Genomic DNA, 10,547 nt, shown 5'->3' with positions numbered 1-10,547 from the left:
TGTTCTTGTGTTCACACAGGCGTGGCTTCCCTTTTGTTGAAAACGCAAGCAATTGCTTGTGAGGGAGAAGCAAAAAGTATAAGCACAAGCAAAAGATAAGGCATATGGATTTAAGCAATTGCTTGAGCTAGACCTTTTGCTAGAAGAGCTTGTGCTTTTGCTTGAAGCAATTGCTTACAAGCAATTGCTTGTTTTATGCATTCGGCCCAGTGGCCCAGACTTATCGAATTCTTTTCCATCCCAGACTCGTGCAATTTACTCGATGGATTCGTTTAAAAATCTCTTGAATGCATGTATGTCGCTAAATATCTTTGACGCAACCTACAAATCGCCTCAAATTTATTCTTTTGTTATTTGAAGCACTTCAAGCTACAGAATATTTTCACCTTTTTTTTTTCTTCAAATAAATGATTGGTTCAGTTGCTTTACCCAGCCGTTACCTGCCAACTTGGTGAACGCACCAATCGCATTAATTGTACAGTGGACGAGAAGTCTTTCTATTACATTCTCTCCTAGATTCTCACATTATTTTCTTTTTCTTTTTCTTTTTCCTTTTCACTTGTGTACATTATGTTTTGTGAAATAGTTTGTTTTGTTGTAGCTTATAATATCGATAGTGTATTACATCTTGTGTATGTCTGTGTATTTAACGAGGCTCCAAACATTAAGCTTGCACTGTTGATGGTAATTTTGATTTTCTTTGTATGTCTCTGTACTTTATCGCGATGATTTTATATATTATTTTCTGTCCAAGATTAACCATGATGAATAGTATCTTTTTTTTTTCAGGTGATGCATCGATATGTAGCTTGCAGAAACAATAAATGAAGTGAAATTAAATAAAATAAAACTAACTGTAAATGATAGCATCGATCTGGCCCATCCCCACCTCGCCGACAGAGAAGGGGCCTGATTTCTGGTCGGTTCAAAAGGCGGGGTTTAATTTGACGGGTTCACTAATAGCTTGGTACCCGACCGACCTGGAACTACAGATAACACCATAATTATGACCACACGTATGAGTACTTAATCACAATAAAAAAAAAGATAAATATATGGAATAGATTGAACAATTTGTAATCTAATTACTGCTGTTGTTTACTCACTAAGTGTTTGGACCCTATGTCATACATGTATAAACAGTATATTTTAGCATTCTAATCCATCTTTACAGTACGCTCACTCAACCACAACACGACTCCCTCTTATGTTCACACTACACGATGTGCCGTTATCATGTTGTAAACGAAAAATGAAAAAAAAAAACATTCAGTGTCATTTCAAGATTGAAAGGATTTTGCAGTTAAGGGAGGATTTTTAATACAGTTATTTTCCCATGAAACTGTGTTCATCGTATCGTAAAAAGAAAATAGATAAAAGAATTAAAATGTCAGTATAGACGTGAGGGGTCAAAGGATGGATAAAACACCAACAGCAAACAGTGTTTCACAGATTCATAAAAATGACTATTCTGACCTATGAAAAGTGACCATTCTGTCATGACTGCATAGTCACTCATGCATGACTAGAACAGATCGTTCTCATTTTAATATAGGAGTTAGCCGATAAATGTGGAGATACCCCTGTCAAATTGGTTTGTGGTATATCATATATATATATATATATATATATATATATATATATATAATATTATGTAAAACATATCATACAAATAAGATTACACACAAAATCTGATAGTGGCGTTACTGTCTGGGGAATGCAGCCTTCCTTCTCTTTGAAGTCAATTACACAACAATGGTCTCCTTTCTCCCGAGTAACCTCTTCAGTATAGCCACTGCTCTACTAGAGGCCCCTGCCGTTATCATTGTTGCGAGTTACCCAATATGAACCTGCTAAAAATATACGGCAGGTTAAAAAACAAACAAAACCAAAAAAAAAAATCTGACCCGAAGACATAGGCACGTGGCGGAATTCGGACTCGGGACGTCCTACTGAAAATCAAGAGTATTCATCTATTATGTCGCAGTGCCAAATTTCTTTTTAGGGTCCTTATGGGACCCAACACGTGATAGTATTAAATACTCAAGCTCTAACTGTACCGCAACATAATTTCAAGAGTACGATGTTTCTTAATACCTGGGTAGGATAGTTGATACTTGTTTGAGATGATTTGTATGGTTTTGTCCTTTAAATATGTAGAGCCTACGCTTGCTCACAAATATTAATTTCAACTCCTTCCTATTGCATTTCGACAATATCACCTCACGAGGTCTACACAAGATGTTCAATGTTAATTCCTTTCAATGTTTCTGGTTGTTTTCGATTTGAGGATTTATGCATTCTGACACTCATTTATGTAGTGTGTTCGTGTAATAATTGGAAGTTTGAGAGCTTCTCATTTCGATTTATACTAAAAAAAAAAGATAAAAAGCTCGAATAGTAATGTGAATACTGAAATAGATTACAACATCTAAGTTCATATAAATTAAATCAAGGTATCACCCTTTTAACATTTATGATGAAGACAATGTATTTCCCGTAGCTTCAAGCTTGTATATATGAATATGTGAATATTTTAGATATGTTTTATTACAGCATATTATGCATGTTTCAGGTGTGAAATCGATTCTTCAAATTCGCCTTGGGTAGACACGTGCCTTGTTAAAATGAGACCCCTCAACTCTAGAGCTGGATCTCTGACTTTTGTAAATATACCATCTGGTTTTCTTTAGAGTGTGGAATCTTTGATAGGCCTATTGTACCGAAAGCAGAATGCGGATTGGGGTAAACCGCGTTCGCTGTAACGGCAAGCAAAGAGTAATTTCTGCAGGGAGGTGTTAAGAGATGGAGTGGCAACTCTTCTTAATTCATGCAAACACATGTTTGGGTTCAAGGCGTTACAATGGGATCTCTAGCATTCCACTACGCTTTGAAGTCATGCTCGGCACCGCTCTAGTTGCAAGACGAAGTTCGGAGACGAAGAACTCATTTCTTCTTTCGTTGAATTACAAGCTTTATTTCACCGTAAAATTTTAAATGAAATACTCGAATTGATTTAGAATAGTTTAGGAAAGAATTCAATATTATAAACATGTATTTCTAGTTTCTTCGTAATGCGCAAATCGAAATGAAATGAAAATTAGGCCCTCTTGAAGACCTAATATTTTTCTACAATGCACACATTTCCGCATGTTAGTTTTCTATCTTTCAATGTGGTATATTTTAATCTTTCAATGTGGTATATTTTAATCTTTCAAATAAAGTACTCCGCTAAAGCGTGTTCCAGCGTGCTTTTAAACTATTTGCTGTTGAAATTGTCAGTTTTACACTGCATTTTGATTCGCTGCTCCAATTCAAGGGACACAAATTCATTGTTGCCATCACATTGAAAAAGAGAGCGAATTGCAGTAGGGGCAAGTATTTCTAGATGTGAGAGCGCTAGTCCCGATTATTGATGCTCTCTTTTGTCAAAGCACATGGGTAACACCTGTAGTTGAACGCATAACTTCTCGGCGGTGCCGCGCATGACTTCAAAGGAGAGCAGTAGTTGTCTCTCCTTCTCTAGCACCTCCCTGATTTGTGTTACTGGTCCTATGATGCGATACTTTAGCCTGTAAATTCATGTCTGAGATCAAATTAGTCCTACACAAAGCTTATCTCTTGAATGACTCATTACTGTCTCCTACATTTGTAACCATCAACTACTTCATTGGAACTGGTGGGTTTGTGCCAGTGTTTGTATTGGAATTTCTTGTATGGATATCTGATTATAGTTATTTTCGTTATTATGAAAAATGTAAGCATTTATAAAGTTCATTATCTTAGGAAATTCAACCTGTTCCGTAGCTTTATCAATTATTTATTTGTATTTTTATTATTATTATTATTATTATTATTATTATTATTATTATTATTATTATTATCATTACTATTATTATTTTTATTATTGTTATCATTATTATTATCAAACAAATCAAAATATTATCAAACATTGTTCGCTGCTGAGTTCATTTATATACTCGGAATCTTCGAGACTGGAAGTGTCACGAATTGATTCCGTTTGGATTTTTTTTTTCATTCGGATTGCCTTTTCACTAGATAACGCAGATTCAAGTGAATATGCTGAAATATTGTTTTAGTCATTTCTGTTTATTTATTTGGGTTTTTGGGGGTAGGCTTGTTTTGATTTCTCAAGAAATCGCTGATCCCACTCAAAATCAAATTCAGGTCTAAAATTGTATTTATATCTGGAGTTAGGGCAAATATGTAAATGAAAATGTTAAGATATATTATAAATATTTTTACAAATTATCTGTAATAAGGGAGTCATCATACTCAAGGCCGTTGTCACGTCATTACATTTATAGGGGCCGCCATGAGATTATATCTTATTAAAACCTGATCTAATCATGAATAACGGATGTAATTACTCATGAGCTCTATAAATAAACATATTTGACATCACTGTGTCGTTCCTCAAATAAGATCTTTTAATGTATTTATTTGAATTGTGGGTCCTTTGATAACTTTCTTAACTGTGTGAGCGGTCATTTTGAACGGATAAAAAACAAACCTGCTTCTCTTCCTTCCTAACCTTACATTGTATAAACATGTGCCTGTATCTAAGCATGATATCGATTTGATTGGGAAATACAATCGCTATAGAAATACCTTAACAAAGGTTTTACGAAAAGCGAAGTCGATGCATTATCATGACTTTTTAATAAAGATAAAAAGGACATACGGGAAACATGGGAAAAAATTAATGGAATGGTAAACAAAAAATGATAAAATAGGAAAACCGTTTGTAGAGAAACTTCAGATTAGTGAGCAGGGTTAAGAAGGAATGAAAAACATCTCGAGAAATAACTGAAGGGTAGAATAATTTTTTGTCGTTGTTGTTGAAATGGGAGAAAACTTAGCTAAGAAAATAGACAGTAGTAAAAACGATCCTTCATGAAACGAGAAGTTGATATTAAATTAATCATTTTTCATGCTACCTGTGACAGTTATTGAAGTACACTGTGTTATTCTCTCTTTGAACGCAAATAAGGGATGTAGTTATGATTATATCACAGTAAGAGTTGTCATTGATGCTGCTCGGTACATAGCTAAAGATGCGCCTTCAAATCATCGACCTATCCCTTTCTCCTTCCGATAATCGGTAAAATATTCGAAAAGTTTGTAAACAGTCCTCTGATTAAATTCTTGGAAGAAAATAGAATACCACACCAGTAGAGTGATGAATTAGCTAAACAAATGGATGAGTGTAACATTACTGCTGGCTTATTTTTAGACTTTGCAGAAACTTTTAATATGATAAATCATGACATTTTGCTCTTTAAATTGCAACACTATGGCATACATGGGTTACCATTAAAATGGATGCTCAGTTATTTATCACACCGATTTAAATATGCATGGTTCATAAGTTATATAAAAGATTTGCCACAATCCGTACATTATATCAATTTTCGATTGATTCGAGTTTATTTCATTCTTTTTTTCTGTCTGATACCAAGAATATTGAGTTAAAGGAAATTGAACATAACTTATTAGATGTTTAAAAATACTGTGATACTAAAAATTGAAAATAAACAGAGTACATTTTTACTACAAGTTAACGCAGACATGTGGAAATGAATGGGAATATAATGATATTAACAGATTTGATAGAACAGGTACACTAAACTTTGTTTCTAGGAGTTTACATTTGAGACGAAAAGTTATCATCACCAATATATATATATATATATATATATATATATAGGGTCCTATATATATATTGGATGTGTTTCTTTTTCAATGAGGAAAACAATTGGAATCATATTTAGACTTGAACACCTGTGCCTAGACAAATCTTACAATAATTAAATAACACCCTTATCCTTCCGACGATGACTTATGGACAAGAGGTTTGGGGATGTACATACCATTCATATCTACATTCCGTATTTTTGCTATAATTGTTTGCATGCACTAAGCAATTGATGCGTGCAATCTGTTAAAAGGACGTAGAAAGCACACTGGCCTTTTATTTCATAATTTACAAATGCTACATGTTTATAGATTATACCAATTTGTAATTGAAGTTGTAATGATTGAACAAATTCATCACAAATTGCCGCATGGTGTGTTTGATCATTGTATTAAGATTGAGCATTATTATAGATTTTCGCGTTCGCTGACCCCATTCAGGTGCCTCTTTTGTGTAGAACAAAAGAGTTTTTGAGCCCATCAGCGCACGCTCTAGACATACCTCGCGTTCTATCGATATTTTGCGTTGTTCGATGGCACATGTAGTTGACCGTGAAAAGGGGATACACGCACTGCTTGTCTGCTTTCGCACAGGTTGGTCACCAAACTGTGCGTTCTCTTGCGACCTGCAAAAAGAATCTCGTTTGCGGGCATTGGAGGCTCTCGGAGAATTGCGGGAGGAACGGGATACATAGAGCAGGAGTGTATTACACCTTCTGTTTTGCTTATTATTTGCCAAATTAAAGAAATAAATACAGGTATTATAATGAAAATCTTTACAAAAATTTAAGATAAAATGGTCACAATCGAGTACATTGTTTGTATGGACAATTCGTTAAAATTTTTGCATTTCAAATTTGAAGAAAGATATTTCGGGAAACATATCCAAGGTCAAACGTATTCTTTCCCGTGCTTTTCTAAGAAGTATTCCACAGCAATTGTTGATGAATATAACTCCAACTGCCCTTACAGATCTCCTTTCCATTTTCTTTAAGACACTGCATTAAATTTTGTAATAGTAGTATCTGCAATATCTGAAGTGGTGTGCGTAGTTTATTCAGAATTTTCACATGATAATAGTTGTTTTCTATTCAAACGCTTGTGTGTGTGCTTAAACAAAACAAAACGTAGGCAAGAAATTCTTCATCTTTTTTATCTTCTTTCAACCAACCACGTCTGTTGCGACACGGATTGTCGCCCCTACACGGATTGTCGCCTCCTGCTCGGGGCGACAATCCGTGACGGGCGCTGGCGGCACGGATTGTCGCCCCCGTCACGGATTGTCGCCTGGCGACCATCCGTGACGCTTGTGCAGTTCCCAGTTTTTGACCTCGAAGGCGACAATCCGTGTTGGCAAAAAATTTGTTGCGACACGGATTGTCGCCCCGTCACGGATTGTCGCCCCGGGCTCGGGGTGGTTCCTCCGGTGTTAAGCTTTGGTGGGATGGGTATGACTGGTAAGTTATGCGTATGTGTGTGTGTGTATGTGTGTGTGTGTGTGTGTGTGTGTGTGTGTGTGTGTGTGTGTGTGTATTGTGAGCTGCATGATATGTGATGTGTATGATTTGTTGTGTGTGTGTGATTGTGTGTGTGTTTGGAGTATAATAATACAATAATGTAGAAATTGTGCATGTGTGGTGGTTACATAGTGGTAGTGGTTTGTTTGTCTGTGTGTATACGTGTGCATGTATGCTTGCGTGTGTATGTGGAATATAGTGGCGCTACTGTGGCAATACAAACGCCTTCAGAGTGTATGAGCACGTGTTTAAAGAATTCACACCAGCGTTGATCTAAAGATAGTATGGGTGTGTCAACCAAATATCAGCGGTGAGGCGGGCTAGGCGAGAGAGAGACCGAGAGAAAATACATACGAGGGAGGTACCCTCCCCAAATGTCATTTGTCTTTGTTCATTTTTCCCTGCAGTCATTTTCTTCCATCAGTCTTATAAACTAGAACGTCCATACCACTATTCTTTGTCCCAGAATAGGTTTGGCATGCTTTATGCATGAGCGAATAATTTCCACACGCCGTAAAAAATTTGTCAATCGTTACTTGATTTTTGGACAAACGAGCTGCCATTGCACACCGCTAATACATACGTAATACAAACACACACCAACAAACACTCAAACAAACCTCATAATGCAAACAGACCAACTCAACACTTTTTTCCTTGATATTTATTGATTTCATTCAAATCATTCATAAATCGACCCATTCTGGGTGCAACATGAACAAAAAAAGTTACAAATGGCAATTCGAAACAAAAGCAAATCCATTTGTCAATTTATACCACAAATAATCCCACTTCAACATAGATAACTCGATTATAGACCAACCCTACAAATAATTTCTTCACGAGAAAGTTTTGACATGTATAGGGCCCTACCAAACCTATATTCCTTGAATATATTGGTTTGGATCATGTAACACCTTCTTACTTACAATGGCATATACATAAAAAAACACACAAATATATTACACAAATCTAGAATGAAATCAGTCATAAAAACCCCACCACCCCCTCCCCTCCCAAACCGAAACAAATCTAGGGCCTACATCTATCCTTAATATTAAATCCTACCAACATCCGTCATACCATTTATAACTATCCTTCTTCAAATCCAATCCCCAACCCACCAACCCCTGATTAAACAAAACCTAAATCATCCCACACCCACATTCACCGACCCAAATACATACATACACACACACACACACACACACACACACACACACACACGCGAAGGTTCGTTATTCCGAAGTTTCGTTTTTTCCGAGGCTTCATTTATCCGAAACACACAATTCCCTATACCTAGTGGTTCGTTGATCCAAAAATGAAATTCGGAATAACGAACCTTCGGAATAATGACCCTTCGGACGAATGAGCCTTCGGACGAATGAGCCTTCAGAATAACAAACTCTTGCAATAACGAAATGTAACCCCCTTCCCACATACCGACGCACACCCGAACCGATACCACATCCTTCCTGATGAAACGATTTCCCAAAGTCGATAAATAAGACATAATGGACCGTATGCAGAAAAGCAGCATCCGCCCGCACGCAAGCTCCACTCCGAATTCATATACAAATCTGCCAAACAAACTCATCAAATTCAAAGCTGCTGATAAAATCAATATCAATGCTTATGCCAGCAACAGCTTACTAGGTATCCCTCCCCACGCGCAGCTAAAAAACACATACGCAAAAAACTGACATAATAAACACATTCTTCCATCACACACACACACACACACACACACACACGCACACGCACACGCACACGCAACGGACACTAAATTATCATGTGCACGCGCACATACACACTTCCTTGAAACCTCACCATGACTTTTTACATGGCATGTTTGCATGGATGTAGCCATGTAAGTCATGTGTTAGTATTTCAATGATTATGTCCAGAACGATATTACCCAGCAAAATGTGCTTCGAGGGCGGGCGACAATCCGTGCCGCCAGCCCCCTACACGGATTGTCGCCAGGCGACAATCCGTGTAGGGGGCGACAATCCGTGCCGCCAACGCCCGTCACGGATTGTCGCCCCGAGCAGGAGGCGACAATCCGTGTAGGGGCGACAATCCGTGTCGCAACACACGTCTCTTCCAGACGTCATGAGCTCTTAACAAAACATTTGTGTGTATTTTTTTTTAATCAGATCCTAATGCGATATTTATCCTACTTGGAGTATCATTTGGATTAGCGACTCTCTTCTGATTCCATTTAGAACTATTGCCAAGATGATTGAACTTATACAAAAAGAACTAGATTAGCAAAAACAACAACAAACACCTTTTATCGGTTAGTGCATTTTTCTTTTCTTATTGGACAATTGATAAGCTTTTCAAGAAGGAAGGAAACAAATTGCAGATGACACCGTTTCAATCACAGGATGGACGCAACTCCAGAAAGAGAGAGAGAGGCTGACAGTTCTCTTGATAACTAATTCGTGATTATTTCAGATGATAGAGCTCCACTTTTGATCTTTAGTGATGAACTTTTGAAATTTGTATTGCAAGCATGAAGCTATCCTCTTCTACAAGTGCTCGACCGGCCATTTATGTCCTTTTACCATGATTTTTATTGATTGTTATTTTAAACCTCAAACTGCCCTCAAGGAGGCAGCTGAAAGTTGTAATAGCTATCTCCTCTTTCATGATTCCAGCAAACGTTTCACTAATGGTGTGCACATGTCAACATGTCATGTGTCATATCGCGTCTAAATAAATGAAGGCATGCTTTTCATCACATAAGTACTAGTAGATATTCCAAGAAAACACGTTTCTGTGGACATGTACTGCCGTATTTATTGTTATGACTTGAGCTTTCTTTGTCAAGGACATAAACGATCCGAATCGATGTTCTCTCAAGTTGGCAAATTTGTTAACAATTACGTCCAATTTATGTGAATTCAATGAATTCTTCCAGTTCCATCTAATCTTTCTGTAACATACGATATTCACTGGCATTTAGAGTTGCTAATTCGATGAAGACAAAATAATTTCTACAAGTTTTGAAGTCCCTTATAACATTTTATCACATGATTTTGTGAAATTGGAGTCTGCTACATAGCAAAACTCCTGCTGACGCTGTCATGAAATGTTATATCGTAGATAGGAGAGTAATAATAATAACAGTGACTACTTGCATAGCGCACAAGTTCACCTTTCGGTGCTCATGGCGCTTGAAAAAAGTGGAAGCAAGAAGTGTTACTCAGTAGCCTGTAAAGAGTAAGAAAACAAAAGACAACATCTTTATATATCAAACTGACAGGACGTGTACCTCTGCACCAAGTTTTGATGAAATGCAGT

This window comes from Diadema antillarum, unplaced genomic scaffold (assembly GCF_040938485.1).
Source record: "Diadema antillarum isolate AM-2024a unplaced genomic scaffold, OU_Dant_1.0 seq00000527_RagTag, whole genome shotgun sequence".
NCBI lineage: Eukaryota > Metazoa > Echinodermata > Echinoidea > Diadematoida > Diadematidae > Diadema > Diadema antillarum.
The sequence above is the reverse complement of the archived record's forward strand: the minus strand, read 5'-3'. Positions refer to the sequence as shown.